The sequence below is a fragment of the Hypanus sabinus genome, chromosome 4, assembly GCF_030144855.1.
Source record: "Hypanus sabinus isolate sHypSab1 chromosome 4, sHypSab1.hap1, whole genome shotgun sequence".
Lineage (NCBI taxonomy): Eukaryota > Metazoa > Chordata > Chondrichthyes > Myliobatiformes > Dasyatidae > Hypanus > Hypanus sabinus.
The window spans coordinates 110,415,942-110,433,508 of NC_082709.1; the positions used below are offsets into that span (position 1 = coordinate 110,415,942).

A 17,567-nucleotide genomic window follows, 5' to 3' on the forward strand; every position below is an offset into this window, starting at 1 on the left:
GTATTTTAAGAGGTATAGTAAAACAGAGACCTGGGCTGACTTGCAAAGATTCTTAATGGCAACAGATCACGTAAGTAAGATGTTAAAAGAACATTTAGAATCAGAATCAGATTTAATATCGCTACCATATGTCTTGAAATTTGTTAACTTTGCAGCAGCAGTAGATGATAAATATAGGAAAAAAAAAACAGAATTACAATAAGTATCTACTTCACAGTCAAGGCCACAGTCCTGGAAGAAATGAGTATGTCAGGAAGATGGCCCTTAAGGATGACCTGCTAGAAGAATACCTCAGACAGCAGGGAGGGGTCATGGAAATGAAAGTGGGTGAAGAGCCTGAGGATCAGAGGCCACGGCAGGACAAACCACTGCATGGGATGCACCATCGCCAGATATCAGAGGTGGCTGACGTAAGAAAGTCCTACCAATGGCTGGAAATGGCAGGGCTGAGGGAGAGCACGGAGGCACTGCTCCTGGCCGGACAAGAACAGACACGAAGCAAAAGGGCGATAGAAGCAGGGGTCTATCACACCAGACAAGACCCAAGGTGCAGAGTGTACGCTGAAACCATCCAGTAAATAGTAGCAGAGAAAAGATGGAGGCAGGGACAGCATTCACTGAATGGCACAACCAGGATGCAGGAATTGTGTACAGGAAAATCTGCACCGAGTGTGGATCAGACACTCCCCAGTCCAAATGGGAAACACTCAAAATGCAGGTACTGGCCAACCAAACAGACATAGTAATACTGGACAAGGAACAAAGAAAGCAATAGTAATCGACGTGGCAATCCCGAATGACGGCAACATGAGGAAGAAAGAATAGAAGCTGGAGAATACCAGGACTTGAAGAGCAAGCAGAAACTATGTGGAAAGTTAAAGCCAGAGTAATCCTGGTGGTGAGAGGAACATGTGGAGCTGTGACACCTGGACTAGGACAGTGGCTCCAAAAAAATGCTAGGAACATCATCTGAGATCTTGGTCCAGAAGAGCACACTACTAGAAACAGCACGTATACTGCACTGAACTCTTAAGCTCCCAAGCTTGAGGGAAAAATACACATACACACCACCCATAAGGGTGAGAGAAAAAAAATATAACAGTTAAATTACAGTAAGTAATGCAAAAACAGAAATTTTAAAAAAGTAATGCGGTAGTGTTCATGGGTTCAGTGTCCATTTACAAATCAGATGTAAGAGGGGAAGAAGCTGTTCCTGAACCGCTGTGTGCCGTCAGGCTTCTGTACCCCCTTTCCTATGGTAACGATGAGAAGAGGGCATGTCCTTGGTGGGGGTCCTTAATGATGGACACTGCCTTTCTGAGGTCAGTTCCTCCAGCATTTTGTGTGTTGCTCCTTGAAGATGTCTTGGAGACTATGCCTTTTATTAACCAAAGCGGGGCTGCAGGAACAGTAAGGTTATTCTAGACACAAACAAGTGATAATTCAAGAGTTTTTTAAGAACTGTATAGAACACTAGTCAGATGACAGTTCACAATCCTGGTCACAATACATGATTTTCAGCTGTTGAGATTCAGCTGTGGTGCAATGTATTGCTCTGCTCCCCAACAGAAGATACTGTTACTTTTTCATATTAAGGACTTGGATTCAGGTGTAGACACAGTAGTTCCTAAATCTGTAGGCAATGGCCTGGTAAAGGTTTCACTGCTAATGTGATGGTTAGGTTGCGGTTAGAGATGACAGGAGCTTTGGAATGTGGGGAGCGTTTTTTTTGTGTGTGCCTGATGCCAGTGTCAGCTGGGGTCTTGGTTTGGTGGAAGATGAAGAGAGAAGGTGTTGGAGAGAACCAGTCGTAGGAATCAGCCTGTTGGGGGACCGTGATCGATGGAGAAAGCAGTGATCCACTGAGGAAAGGTGAGCATGAGTTTTAGTAGAGCTGAGCTCTAACTTGTGCACATTTGACTGTTTAATTGTAATGGGCCCCTTTTGCTTTTTTTCTTTCTTTTCTTTACTAACCCTTTAATTTAGTAAACATTCATAAATATAATTCCTTTAATCGTATGCAGCGTGCTGTCTGTTAATTCTTGGCACTGAGTTATAACCAGGTAGGAAATTTCACAGCATTCACAAAACTGAATTTGGGGTGGGACAGCCATCCCAGTCTCAGAGATTTGGCAAGACCGGAATGTGTATTCCCTAGTTGTACGCAGCCCGAGGAAAGCGGGGTTTCATTGTGGTGGTGTCGTCCCAGATCGATTTTGTTGTAAGCTGTGTGATTGCCCTGAGCACTGATCCAGTGGGTTGTGTGTTTTAGCCTGTGTTAAACCATTGTTCAGTAAAGAGTTTAAAATATGTGGTTATGGATGCTGCAGGTGTTGAGCAGTGATGCAAATCCATGGGATTACTGGTAATGAGTGGGATATTGAGTGTGTATTGAGTGGGATAAACTTTCGTAGCCCCAATGAATTGTTAATTTGGACTCTTGAGTACCGTTAAAGCTGTAGGAACAGTTATGATCATAGAGCGGAGGTGTGCCAAAATGGCGGGCAACGACTTTGTTTTAGACCAGACTAGCACTGACATAATGGCAGTTGAACTGCCTGGTACTATTGGGGCCCCTGGAGAGGGGGAGTGTGGACTGTCCATACGTTCCAGGAGGAGGGGAGTGTAGGCAAGAGTGCCAAATTGGAAGCAGAGTTTCCCGTAGCTGGGGGCAGAGACTTCAAAGGCAAGTTGCTCTCGTTCCTGTAGAGTGAGGGAAAGAAGTGGTCTGATTTAGAAGGTTTAATGAGTCCTCCTGCGAGGGGTAAGCATTCTGAATTGGCATCGGGCCCTTGTCTCCCTGGCAAAGTCCCAGTTATTGTAGACTCAAGAGGTTCTCGGGGAATGGGACAATGAGACTTGGGTGGAGCAGACCTCTCAGATGATGGTTGAGTGGCAGTGCTCTAATGACGTGAAAAGACAGCAACTGGTAGAGAGTCCGAGAGGTCCAGCTGCTGACGTGGTAGTGAGATCCTGAAAGACACAGAACCCTTTGGCTACTTCTGCAAGCTACATGTGAGCGCTAGAAAATGTTTTTGGCAGGAAGCCCTATGGAACTTATGATGGGGTTTCAGGAGAAGAAGGAGAAACATTTCTCGGCTAGAGAGACAGCTGAGTTGCTTGTGGCGTAGAGGGAACATTCAAACACCTGAGGTGTATCAGTTAAGAATGGACCAAGTAGTAAAAGCTGCTACTTGGACATGATTGCTTGGGGTTTCCAAACGTCTCAAAAAGATGTGCTCTCTCACCCTCGTCTGTTGAGCTGATCAGAGAAGTAAGAGAGAAGGAGGGTGCAATGGAGGCACAGGAGGCTCTGTCAGCAGGGTATAGCCCTTGGGAGTAGCCCCCTTTGCTGGTGTCTCCTGAAAGCCCACCCCCGGGCTCATGGCATAAAGGAGCTCGTGGCAGAGTTTAGAACTGAGATGTCTCGGTTGTTATCAGTCAGTACGGCCACCCTACATGAAAAGCCGACACGTGGGGGAGGATAAAGCAGAGGGCTACTAATGAATAGGGTTCCATGAGAAGGGGAGCAACCGGTACTGTCTGCTATAACTATGGGGAAGAGGGACACTTCAGGCAGGAGTGTGAAGCCTTCGGAGAGTGAGCTCCCGGCTAGCTACACCGTGAAAAATGCCAGGAACTTAGAAGAGACCCAGTGAGGGAACGGCATGGCATCTCCATGGAACATGCTCCCAGCAATACATCAAAGAACACCCTAAAGAAAAAACCCTATTCCTGAAGGCTTAGTGGGGCCAAGCTCCAGTGTATCGCTACAGAAGTCATACTTGACACAGGCTCTCAGGTTCACATTCACCACTGATGCCACTCAGTGCGCTAAAGATCCGGGATCTTAGTATGGATGACTCCCTGTATGATGGTTACTTGTTGTTGAAGCTGGAGTTTTCAGAGACAGATGTGGGAGTAACTGAGGTCTTTGATACACTGCTGTTGGTCTGTCTGGACATGCTCGAGAAGGGTGAAGAATCAATTCTTGTGGGAACAAATACTCCTATTGTGAGGAGGCTAGTGGAAGCCTGCAAGAAGAAAGTTGGAGAGAGCTTTCTGAAAATATTGTCCGTTCACCCTGTGTTCCGAGCTGCTTTTGAGGGAGTGCTTGGCTTAGACGAAGGACTGCTTGGTACACCCAGTCCAAACCAGTCGTATTATGGTCTGGGGAAGTAGCTAGAGTGACAGGAAACCCCAAGTTTCCCGGAATTTCTGATGCTGAGACCCTCTTGGTGGATACTCCGGAAGACCACAAAGAGGAGTCACGCTGATCTGCTGGTGGCGCAGTGGCATCAGCGTCGGACTCCGGAGCGAGGGCTCCCGAGTTCCAACCCAGTCGGCACCCGGGCTTTCCATCCATGCCAGGTCGAGCTAGCCACTCGGCCTCGAGTCAGGAACGTTCATACCGTGACTCGGTTAATCCGAAAAGAGACCAATCCTGACACTACGCGCTAGACAAGAACGGCCGACTGTCTGGTGTGACAAGTTATGAAATGAAATGACCTGCTGGGATACTGGTGAGGCCAAACTGCAGAAGCCCTCAGTTGTACAGGTGAACAGGATGACAGTCAGTGCTGGGAACACTTTGGAGAGGGAGGTGACTCTCAGGCAGGGGGATGCCACTGGCACATCTCTTCCCGGTGACAGTAATATCTAGAGTCCCTGTGAGACAAGCCAGGGAGAAACTCTCTTCAAAAAAAGGGGAAATTGACTGCTGAGTCACTCAACTTTAGGGACTCACTGGTACCTGCGGATTGAAAGAGGAGGTTGATACAGAAGATGAAGAAGCTGGAAGATGTCCTTTCTACTGGCAAGTTTGATGTGGGTTGCTCCAGGAGCACTTGCCACACCATCCGGGTGACAGAGGGCATCCCGTTCACAGAAGGGTCACGGTAAACAGCGTCTGCAGAGGTGGAAGACGTTTGGCAGCATGTCTAGAAGCTGAAGGAAGCTGGGATCATCACCGAGTCCAGAAGCCCTTACACATCTCCAATAGTAGTGGTCAGGAAAAAGAATGGGAATGTGTGTGGACTATCAGACTCTGAACAGGCATATATTCCCTGACCAGTATACTGTCCTGAGTACTGAAGATGCACTGGCCTGCCTGTGTAGTGCGAGGTGGTTCAGTGTGCTGGACTTGAGGAGTAGATATTATCAGATCCCCATGAGTGAAGCTGACAAAGACGTCATTCATATGTCCACTAGAATTCCCCCAGTTTGAAAGGATGTCCCTGAGCATATCGGGAGCCCCAGCAACTTTCCAGTGTGTCATGGAGAGAACGGTGGGTGAGATGAACTTGCCTGAGGTGTTGGTGTACTTGGGTGATCTCAGTGTTCAGGTCTACCTTGGAGGAACATGAAGCAAGGCTACTGAAGGTGCTGGGACTTTACCTGGAGGGCAAGACGTCTGTCAACTATGTTGGGCACATAGTCTCATGGTATGGAGTAGCTACAGATCCATCTGAGATACAGGTGATGACCACATGGCCAAGGCCCCAGACTGGGAGCGCTTTGCACTCGTTCCTTGGATTCTGTGGGTACTATCGGAGGTTCGTGAAGGACGACACTCAAGTGAGTCCCCTTTTACATCAATTTCTGTGCAGTTACCCTTCCTTGGGGAAGAAAGGGAGGAGGACAAAAGGAGAGGATGGTAAAGATTATCCTAGCCCTTTTGAGGCTTTTGGAGCAAGATGTGATGCAAAATGTGAAGAGGCCGTTCAGTGGCTGAAGGAACTGCTGATGAAAGTGCATGTGCTGACTTTTGCAGACCACCGACTGCCGTTATGTACTGCATACGGATGCCAGCAGAGAGGGCTGAGAGGGTGTTCTGCATCAGGATCAGGGCAAAGGTTTGAGATCTGTCACATTTGTCAGCTATAGTCTGTCACCCTCAGAGCAAAACTACCCCACGCACAAATTGGAGCTCCTAACATTGAATTGGGCTGCGGTGGATAAACTAATTGACAATCAATATGGTACCAAGTTCGAGGTGAGGATGGACAACAACCCGTTAACTTATATCCTGACCTTGGTGAAATGGGATGCCACAGGCCATCGGTGGTTGGCTGCATTGTCTGCCTATGATTTCAGCCTGAAGTAGGAACACTGATGCCGATACGTTGCCCCGATGTGCACATAAAGGGCTGGACGTGGACGGAGAGTGGGAGAGTGTTCCTGCCTGAAGTCAAAGCCATGTACCAGTTTTCCATCACAGGGAAAGCAGAAGAAAGGCAAGGGCTGAATCAAGTGGTAGATCATTTAGGAGCTTCTGATGGTGCCATTCCACAAGCTTACTGCAACCTGACCACTCTGAAGACAAAGCAGTTGCTGGAATTGATCCCTGGGAAGTGGCTGCTGCTCAGTGAGATGACCCGTGCGTAAGTGCCTTTTGGTCAACGGTTGTGAAAGGGGACATGGCCAAAGAGGGCAAGATGCACTCCAGGTACTGAGAGAATGGCCCCGACTGGAACTGAAGAACCAGATTCTATACCGGGTCACGTCGCCTCCAGACTGGCCTCGGTATTTCTAACTGGTTCTGCCCGAGGAGCATCGGAGGATTGGGTTGAAGCCACTTCATGATGATTTTGGTCATTTGGGGGTTGACAAGACCTATGGATTGGTCAGAGATTAGTTCTACTGGACCGGAGAAACGCCAAAGGTCGAAGAGTACTGCCAGTCGTGCATTCGATGCATATGGCAGAAGATGCTGGCTATGAGAGCGACTCCACTGTCCCACTTGCAGAGCATGGGGCCACGTGAGCTGGTGTGTCTGGATTTCCTATCAATAGAGCCAGATGCCAGGAACACCGCGAATATCTTGGTTATTACAGATCACTACACCAGATATGCGCAAGCCTTTCGTACCAAGGATCAGAGGGCATCCACCATGGCCAAAGTGTTATGGGAGAAGTATTTCATTCATTATGTCTCCCCGGGCAGATACATAGCAATCAGGGATGGGATTTCAAGAGTAGGCTCATATATGCTTGGAGTCGAGAAGTCCAGGACTACGTCCTAAAACCCACAGGATGATTCCCAACCTGAGAGGTTCAACTGGACATTGCTAGACATGCTTGGAACATTGGAGATCACAAAAAAGAACAAGTGGAGTCAACATATTGGACATCTGGGGGGGGGGGGGGGGGGGTCACGTGATGACGTAGGATCGAGACGTGGAAATCCGGCTCTCCTGTAAAAAAAATCAGTAAATTAATGTTTAAGCGAAGAAAAGTTAGTAAATACTTTCTAAAAGTTACTTATAAGCTACTCAGGATTGTTCCAAAATATGACTCATAAGCAGAAGCAGAAGAAAACTACTACCTTGAAGACGGCACAAGTTGGAAAAGAATCGGGGCCCGGCGCCACAAAAGAGCCACGGGCTCAAATGCATTTTACCTCCGGCGATACAGAACAGGAAACTGCGGTAACATCAACAGTCTCCAAAGAAAAAGAGCAACAAGAATTGCGCGTGCGTGAAGGAAGGGGCATGCACAAACATGAGCAACCTGAACTATAAATCCCAGCTACGATCGGAACTGGAAGTGAAAGTGAATCTGAGGCAGATTCCCAGATGAAGATGAAGCTAAAAGTTTTTCTGGAGACACAGGAAAAACTTCGGTGCAAATAATGCATGAATTAAAAGCATTAAAAATAATAAAAATATGAAGATTATGTTCAAAAAAATTACGAAAAAACAGGACAAATCGGATAAGAAAATTAAAGACTTGGAAGAAACAACAGGAGACATCATTGAAAGAATGAATAAAATGGAAGACAATATTTCTGCCTGGACATCAGAAAGAAAACAGTTGTTGGAAAAAGTGGATGTGCTTGGAAATTTTAGTAGACGAAATAATATTAAGATTGTTGGATTTAAAGAAGATTTAGAGGGAGAGGATTCAATAAAAATTTTTCAAAAATGGATCCCGGAAAATTTGGAAATGGAAGAAGGAACTCAGTTAATTGAAATTGAAAGGGCCTTAAGACCAAGACCTCATTGATCAAAACCCATGATCAATCATGATAAGATGTTTAAGATATCAAGATAAAGAAAAGATCCTGAAGGCGGCTGCCCAACGTGCAAAAAAAAACAGGCCATTGATGATAGAAGGGAAAACAGTTCTTTTCTATCCTGATACAAGTTATGGCCTTCTGAAGAGACAGAAGGAATTTAACCCAGCGAAAAATGTTTTATGGGAAAAGGGTTATAAATTTATAATGCGTCACCCAGCAACCCTGATAATTTTTTGGGATGACGGAAAAAGAAAATTTTTTACTGATTATCGGTATGAGGAAGAGTTTGCACAAAAACTTGCAAATATTTGCTAACCACAGCCAAAGATTTAAAAGTGAAACGGATTAAAGATGAAGACAGGAATGGAATGGAATTGATGGACATTTAAGGGCAAAATAATATTTAAATATGTTCTTAATTATATGATACAGGGGGAGAAAGGTAAAAATTTGAGAAATATTAATTGAGAGTAGTGACATTTTTTTTCTTCTCATATATACATTTTTATGCACGGGGGAGCTGGGGGAACTTCGGATTGATTGCTACGGGATTCACGTGTGTAATCATGGTGATTGCCATGACCCGAATGTTGTGTTTTTTTTATTCACAATATTAGTAGGGGGGTATTTTGTTACTTTTTTCTTTATAATCTATTTTTCTTCTATCTTTCTTTCTTTGCCTGGATGATCGGGGCGGGGGGGGGGGGGGGGGGAGACACATAGCAACATGGAGAATTTTAAAAAGATTCCCCAAGGTACTACGAAAGTTGAAAGATTAGGTATTATTATAGATTGGAGTAACCCTATTAAAAATAGGACTAATTTACTGAATTTTTAAAGTTTTAATGTTAATGGGTTTAATGGACCAGTGAAAAGAAAAAGAACTTTAACATACATTAAGAAAATGAAAATAGATATAGCGCTTTGTTTTTACAAGAAACACACTTAACAGAGATAGAATATCAGAAATTAAAAAGAGATTGGGTCGGAAATGTTACTGCAGCTTCATTTAATTCAAAGGCGAGGGGAGTTGCAATTTTGGTTAATAAAACTTTTACCAATTAAAATACAAAATGTATTAATTGATTTGGCGGGGAGATATGTAATTATACATTGTCAAATTTTTTCAGAACTATGGACTCTTATGAATATTTATTCACTAAATGAAAATGATGTAAAATTTATACAAGAGGCCTTTTTGAATTTGGCTGATGCACATGACAAAATATTAGTAGGTGGAGATTTTAACTGTTGTCTAGACCCAATTTTAGTTAGATCAACAAAAGTTGTTACAAAGTCAAAAGTAGCAAAATTAACTTTATCATAGATGAAAGATTTAAATTTGATTGATATATGGAGAATTAATCCAAAAGAAAGAGATTATTCATTTTATTCAATTAGACACAAAACTTATTCAAGGATAGATTTTTTTCCTATTATCAACGAATATTCAAGACAGAGTGAAAAATATGGAATATAAAGCAGGAATATTGTCAGATCATTCTCCCTTGATAATGACAATGATAATGATAGATAAAGAAGAATCAATTTACAGATGGAGATTTAATGCAATATTATTAAAACATCAAGATTTTTGTGATTTTATGAAAAAGCAGATTCAGTTTTTTTTAGATACAAATTCACATTCAGTTGATGATAAATTTATATTGTGGGAAGAAATGAAGGCATATTTGAGAGGCCAGATAATGTTACACTTCTAAAATTAAGAAGGAATATATGGTAGAAATAGATCAATTAGAAAAAGAATCTCAAAGATATATGACAGAAGAAAAACGGAGACAACTTATTAATAAGTTACAATATAATACACTTCAGACATATCGAACAGGAAAAGCAATTATGAGAACTAAACAGAGATATTACGAACTAGGTGAAAGATCACATAAGGTCCTTGCGTGGCAGTTAAAAACAGACCAGACTTCTAAAACGAAAAATGCAATTCGAACAAGAGTAAATAAAATTACCTATAAACCTTTAGAAATTAATGAAACTTCCAAGAATTTTTATTCTGAATTGTATAAATCAATGTCAAGATAGAAAGGTTTTCATCACAAATAACTCTTCCAAAATTAAATACGGAAGAACAGAAGGGATTAGATATGCCTTTTACATTAAAAAAGGTTGAAGAAGCTTTAGGATCATTTAAAATAATAAATCTCCAAGAGAAGATGGTTTTCCGCCTGAATTTTATAAAAAGTTTTATAAAAAGTGCATTACTAACGATGTGTCCCAGTGCACACCCGGTTCGTTGAACCAAGTGGGGTCGGACCACGATAATGAAAGGCATGGACCAGATTAACCTGACTTCCCTATACAAGCCTAGCCGCCATAGCAGCTCATACTCAAAACTCTGCAGCCTAACTTCTCCCAGCCAAACATATACATCCACCAGCCCTACACTCAAACCTAATCCTAAAGTCCAAAAGGGGCACACACCCCCACAAACCCTAGGCAACTTCCCGATTAGCCCTGGCTTCAGCCCCACAAACCCTAAGCACACCCCGATCAACACCTGCAAAACCCCACAAACCCGATATATACATCCACCAGCCCAACACTCAAACCTAATCCTAAAGTCCAAAAGGGACACACACCCCCACAAACCCTAGGCACTTCCCGATTTACCCTGGCTTCAGCCCCACAAACCCTAAGCACACCCCGATTAACCCTCGCTAAACCCCCACAAACCAGATATCCTATGTCAAGAGGGGCAAGATTCAACAAAGGCAAGTGCTGGATCTGGTTAATGAAGGCGTGGGTCAGATCAAAGTGGCAGGGTCACATGAAACTGAATCTCAAGTGACGAATCTTAAGTGATTTATTAATTCCTCCTTTTATGGAGTTAGTATATCAAGCGGAAAGATCGCATAAACTTCCAGAATCTTTTTCGACAGCTATTTTAATAGTATTGCCAAAAAAAATCTTTTAAAGCCAACATTATATAGACCTATTTCTTTGTTAAACACCAATTATAAAATAATAGCAAAAATTTTATCTAGTAGATTATCTAAATACTCACCAAAATTAATACATATGGATCAAACAGGATTTATCAAAAATAGATCATCAGCAGATAATGTAACCCAGTTACTTAGCATAATTCATTTGGCACAAAAGAGGGAGGAAATGAGTTTGGCAGTTGCTTTAGATGCAGAAAAAGCATTTGATAGATTGGAATGGGATTTTTTATTTAAGGTATTGGAAAAATATGGATTAGGAGTATCCTTTAAAAAATGGATTAAAACCTTAAATACTAATCTCAAAGCTAAAGTAGTGACAAATGGTCAAATTTCAACATCATTTCAGTTAACAAGGTCAACTAGACAAGGTTGTCAATTATCACCTGCTTTATTTGTGTTGGCGATAGAGCCATTAGCTGAATTAATTAGAACGGACCCAGATATTAAGGGTTTCAGAGTTAACCAGAAGGAATACAAGATTAACTTATTTGCTGACGATGTTCTGCTTTATTTAACAAACCCATTGTATTCGCTACGTAAATTATCTTCTAGATTGGAAGAATATGGGAAAATATCAGGCTACAAAATAAATTGGTATAAAAGTGAAATTCTACCTCTTACTAAAGGAGATTATAGTCAATGCCGATTAATAACTCAATTTAGATTACTGATAAATGGTATAAAATATTTAGGTATAAGAGTTGATAATGATATAAAGAATTTATATAAATTAAATCATTTACCATTATTGAAAAAAATTCAAGAAGATCTTGATAAATGGATTATGTTACCAATAACATTAGTAGGCAGAGTAAATGCTGTAAAAATGAATATATTCCCTAGATTACAATATTTATTCCAAACACTACCCCAGAAGTTTTTTCAAGAGTTAAATAAATGTGTAAGGAAGTTCCTTTGGAAAGGTAAGATGTCAAGAATATCGTTGGAAAAATTGACATGGAAATTTGATCTAGGAGGGTTATAGCTTCCAAACTAAGAATTATTATAAAGCAAATCAACTTAGATTTATTGCATCTTTTTTTGATGAAGATAAACCAGCATGGATTAGAATAGAACTAGATAAAATAGGAGAAAATATACCTGAAGATTTTATATATAAGTGGGAATCTAAATGGATACGGGAAAAGAAAGAATCTCCTATATTAAAACATTTGATTGATTTATGGAATAAGATAAATGTTGACGATGAGATAAGGAAATCTTTATTAGCAAAGAGACCTTTAATTCAAAATAAACATATTCCTTTTACAATGGATAACCAACTTTTATACAACTGGTTTCAAAAAGGGATTAGATATACAGGAGACTGTTTTGAAGGAGGTATCTTAATGTCATTTGATCAATTAAAGAATAAATACAAAATATCAAACAACACTCTTTTTTGTTATTTTCAATTAAGGGCTTATTTAAGAGATAAACTGGGTCAAACAATGTTATTGCCGAAACCTAATGAAATAGAAACTTCAATTCAAAAAGGAAAAATTTTAAAAATTATTTCTTGTATGTATAGTTTGATTCAAAATCAGGCAATTAAACAAGGAGTCCATAAGTCAAGACAAAAATGGGAAACTGACTTGAATATTAAAATTGAAGAAACAAGTTGGTCAAGACTATGTCTTGATAGTATGACAAATACAACAAATGTCCGGTTAAGATTAATGCAAAATAATTTTTTACATCAATTATATATTACACCACAAAAAATAAATAAATTAAACCCAAATTTATCTGATCAATGCTCCCGATATAATCAAGAAATTGGTACTTTTTTACATTCAACTTGGTCTTGTTTTAAAATTCAACCTTTTTGGACAAATTTAAGAGTTTTACTGGAACAAGTTATTGGAACACAACTTCCACATAATCCAATATTATTTTTACTAGGCGATATTTAAGGGATAAAACCGAAACCCAAATTGAATAAATATCAGAAAGAATTCATAAAAATTGCATTGGCAGTAGCCAAAAAGGCTATTGTAGTTACTTGGAAATCGGATACATACTTAAGTAGAGATTGTTGGAAGAACAAAATCTTTAGCTGTATTCCACTTGAAAAAATTACTTATAATTTAAGAGATAAATATGAAACATTTCTGAAAATTTGGCGCCCTTATTTACAAAAGATAGGACTAAATATATAGGTGTTCCGAAGATAAAATTACTGGTTATTTGGGGAAAGAAATAAATATATATACTAAAGCTATTATGAATTCCATGGAGCATGTGGGGATCTTCCGATATCCAGGCACTCTTTCTTTCTTTCTTTTCTTCTTTTTTTTTTCTTTCTTTCTATAGGGATATGTTGGGGGGAGGGGTTAAGGGGAGGGGGGAAGGGTTGATAATTTTTTTTCTTTCCTTCTGTAATCATTGAAAACTCAAAAAAAAAATTTAAACATATTGGACGTCTGGTCCACTGCTACAACTGTACATGAAATGAAGCTACTGGGTACCCGCTATATTATCTGATGTCTGGGCGTGAAGCGAGGTTGACCAGTGACCTCTGTTTTGAGACTGGCGAGGGAGACCTACCACCAAAGATTTATCTGAAATATGCATCTGATATGAGAAGGAAACAGCAAAAGGCTTATGAACTAGCTGAGGTCTCGGCTACCAAGCAGGATCAAGAAAATAAGGAGGAGGTACGATCAAAAGTTTAGGTTCCCTCAACTAATGCCCGGAGACTGAGTCCTCATAAAGAGTCTGGGGCTACCTGGAAAGCATAAGATGGCTGACTGCTGGGTGGCTATGCACTACGTAGTGGAGAGCTGGATACCAAACGTACCAGTTCTCCGGGTGAAATCAGAGGATGGGAAAGGACCTATCAAGATTCTCCATCAGAACCACCTTCTACTCTGGGACAAGAGGTGCATGTTGACCCAGAGCCTGACCTGGACCCCACTCCTAGTAAGAGAAGAACTGACAAGCAGCGGAAAGGGCTGAACCAAACATAACCACTGAATGTGATACAGACTCACAGGTTGAGGAAATGGGGGCATGGTATATGCTGCCCTTTGCAAACTCCCCAATAACTGAATTAGAGATTTCCCGCCTTTCACACACTGAGATGGGTGAAATGGGGAGAACTAGCAGTGGATAGGCAGGTTTGTGATTAGAAAATGATGGGAGGCTGGTCTCTAAAATAACTGGGCATGAAGCTGATCTCAGCCCAGTAATGAGGGGATCTATGTTGTTGGGAAGGTCCTCCCCATGAAGACAGAAAGAGCCCAGGGAGTGTCTGAAGCTGAAGAATTAGATGATGTGGTAAGGAGATCTCAAAGTCAGGAAATTGGCCTGTCACACTTGGGGAACAGAGTGTGACACCAATCCCCTTTGGTGAGGTATGTCACTGCCACTTACACCTGGCTTGGAGGTTCCAATCTCACAAAATTTCTGTGACGGGGTGAAAGTCATGAGGTCATGACTAATTCTGGTGGGGTGGGGGGGAGAAAGAGTGTAATGGCCTGGTAAAGGTTTCACTGCTAATGTAATGGTCTTTCTGTAGAAAGAGTGTTTGGGTTATGGTTAGAGATAACAGGTGCTTTGGAATATGAACTGGTCTTTTTGTGACCTGGGGTCTTGGTGACGGAAGATGAAGAGAGAGGACGCTGGAGAGAACCGGTTGTAGGATTCGACCCAGTGGGGGAGCATGATTCGATGGAGCAAGGTGCAGGGGTCCACTGAGGATCGGTGGATATGACTTTTGGAAGAAGTGAGCTCCAACTTGTGCATATTTGACTGTTTAATTATAATGGACCCTTTTTGTTTTTTTCTTCACTAACCCTTTAGATTCATAAATATAATTCCTTTAATCGTATGCAGTGTGCTGTCTGTTATTTCTTGGCACTGAGTTGTAACAGGGTAACAAATCACACAGTATCCACACTAACTGGGGTTTGGGGTGGGAGAGCAGTCTCAATCTCACAGATTGGCAGGACCAGAGTGTGTATTCCTTAGACATATGCAACCCAAGGAAATGTAGATGCACAAAACTTGAAAGACGAATGAATTTTAAGAACAATAAGAGACTTCAAGAGGATATTGATAGTCTGATGATAAGTTAATTTATATACTGTATCTGTCAAAACAACTTGTAAAGTGATACGTTTTGGGAAGAGAAGAGACAGCAATATAAAGAGGGTATACACACACACAAACAGAGCATAAGTTGCTCAAGTTACCAAATCCAATTAAGGCAATTAAGACATAAGGGTTATGGTCTTTATAAAAACAGGCAGAGAATAGCATGGAATTCATGAATCTTTAGAAGAGGCTGTTTCAGCCACAACTGAGTACGTTCATTTTCAGGCACCACAATCATGTGAAGAAACTTCATAGGTTTCTTCCAGGGACTTCAGTTGCAAGAAGTTAATTCTCCTCTTTCAGTTACATAAGGAAAAACTGTTCCCACTAATAGGAGAATCAAGAACAGAGGATTATATAATGACAGAAACTAGTAAGAGAACCAAAAGCGACACGAAGATAACTTTTTCTCAAGCAGTGCATGACCTGCATTCCAGAACTGGAAAGCACTGCCTGAGAGATAGTGGAGGAAAAGTCAATCAGCCACTAAAGAGAAGTTGTCCCCATACACTTTTATCCCCCATCAAGAGGGACTTAAAGCTCTATGTTTCTTTCTGAACAAAAGACCCAATCAGTTCCCTCCAACACCACCCTTCCCCCCACCCAGCAGAACTGGTCCTCACCCTCAACTATTTCTCCTTTGGCTCCTCACAATGTTTCCAAACTTAAGAGCTGGCCACGGGCACTTGCATAGACTCAAGCTCTGTCTGCCTTTTCATCGGTTACACAGAACAGTCCATGTCCAACCCTTCCCTGGTAAAGTTCCCCAACTCTTCCTCCACTACATTGATGCTGCTTCATGCAGAGCTTGTCAATTTCAACTTTGCCCCCAACTTCCATCCTCCTCTTAAATTCACTTGGTCCATTTCCGTCACCTCCTTCCCCTTTCTCTATCTGTCTCTGTCTCCACCTCTGGAGACAAACTGTCCACCAGCAACTTTTATAAACCTAATGATTCCCATGGCTACCTTGACTATAACTTTTCCCACCCTGTCTCCCATAAAAATGCCGTTCCCTTTTCCCAGTTCCTTTGCCTCTACTGTATTTGTTCCCAGAGTGAGGCTTTCCTTTCCAGGACACCTTCTCACCACCTTTACAGGGACTGAATTCCTCATCATCACATGAGCCACGAGCCTCCACATCCAACACATAATTTTCCGCAACTTCCGTCATCTTCAACGGGATCCTACCACCAAATACATTTTGACACACTCTCCACAAAGATCACATCCTTCGTGATTCCCTTGTGAATTCATCCCTCCCCACTAATCTCTCTCCCAGCACATATCCCTACAAGTGACAGAAATGCTACACTTGCCCACTCACCTCCTCCCTTAAGTCCATTCAGGCCCCCAAACAATCTTTCCAGGTGAGGCAACACTTCAGCTGCAAATCTGTTGGGATTGTCCGTTATATCCGGTGCTCCTGATGCAGCCTTCTCTACATTGATGAGACCAGACAGAAATAGGGGGGCCATTTTGTCGAGCACCTACTCCATCCCCCAAAAATGGAATCTTCCAGTGGGCAACCATTTTAATTCCTATCCCCATTCCTGTTCTGACATGTTGATCCACGGCCTCCTCTTTTACCACAATGAGGCCATGCTCAGGGAGAAAGCAGCAACACCTCATATTCCATCTAGATAGCCCCCAACCTGATGGCATGAGCATCGATTTCTCCTTCCAGTAATTTTTCCCCTCCCCCTTCTCTCTTCTTCTGTTCCCACTCTGGCCTCTCACCTCCCCTGGTGCCCCACCTTCTTCCCTTTCTCCCATTGGTTCACTCTCCTCTCCTATCAGCCCTTGACCTTTCCCACCCACCCGGTCTCACCTATCACCCTCTAGCTTGTCCTCCTTCCCCTCCCCCCAACCTTTTTATTCTGGCATCTTCCCCCTTCCTTTCCAGTTCTGATGAAGGGTCTCAGCCCCAAGCATTGACTGTTTATTCATTTCCATGGACACTGCCTGACCTGCGGAGTTCCTCCAGCATTTTGTGTATGTGTTGCGCTAAAAAGGAAGCTAGTTAAGTACAGAAGAAGACAAAATATATAGCGAGAGCTATGGGAAGAGGGTAGAACAATAAAAATAATTAAAAGGTTTTCACAAGATAGTGAGTCAGTGATCAAACGGCTTCCTTCAGTGCTATAACTTTGTGATTTTATGAATGTATGCAGCAAAGTCTATAAAATGACAGTATTCAGCATACATAGAAGTTTCATTATCATAACTCTTGAGTTCAAACAAGATCATTGGAAGGTAAAGAGAATCCCCAGTTAATAGGAATTTATGGTGTGATCAATGAGGCTTCACCAGGGGAGTACCTCATGAGACCCATTATATATAATGTGCACACTTTACTATCGCCATTAAGGATGCAGAGTAAACTAATCTCATTGCATAATTTAAGGTACGTGTCAAATTGGTTGCACAGAAATACAGAATTGTTCATCAAGTACCTGAAGTGCTA

At 41.8% G+C, this 17,567-nt stretch overlaps 1 protein-coding gene across 3 annotated transcripts in view; it reads right to left on the minus strand.

Moving 5' to 3' along the window:
• LOC132393083 (RCC1 and BTB domain-containing protein 2-like) overlaps positions 1–17,567 on the minus strand; it is an 85,658-nt gene that overhangs the window by 44,030 nt on the left and 24,061 nt on the right. The window lies entirely within an intron of this gene.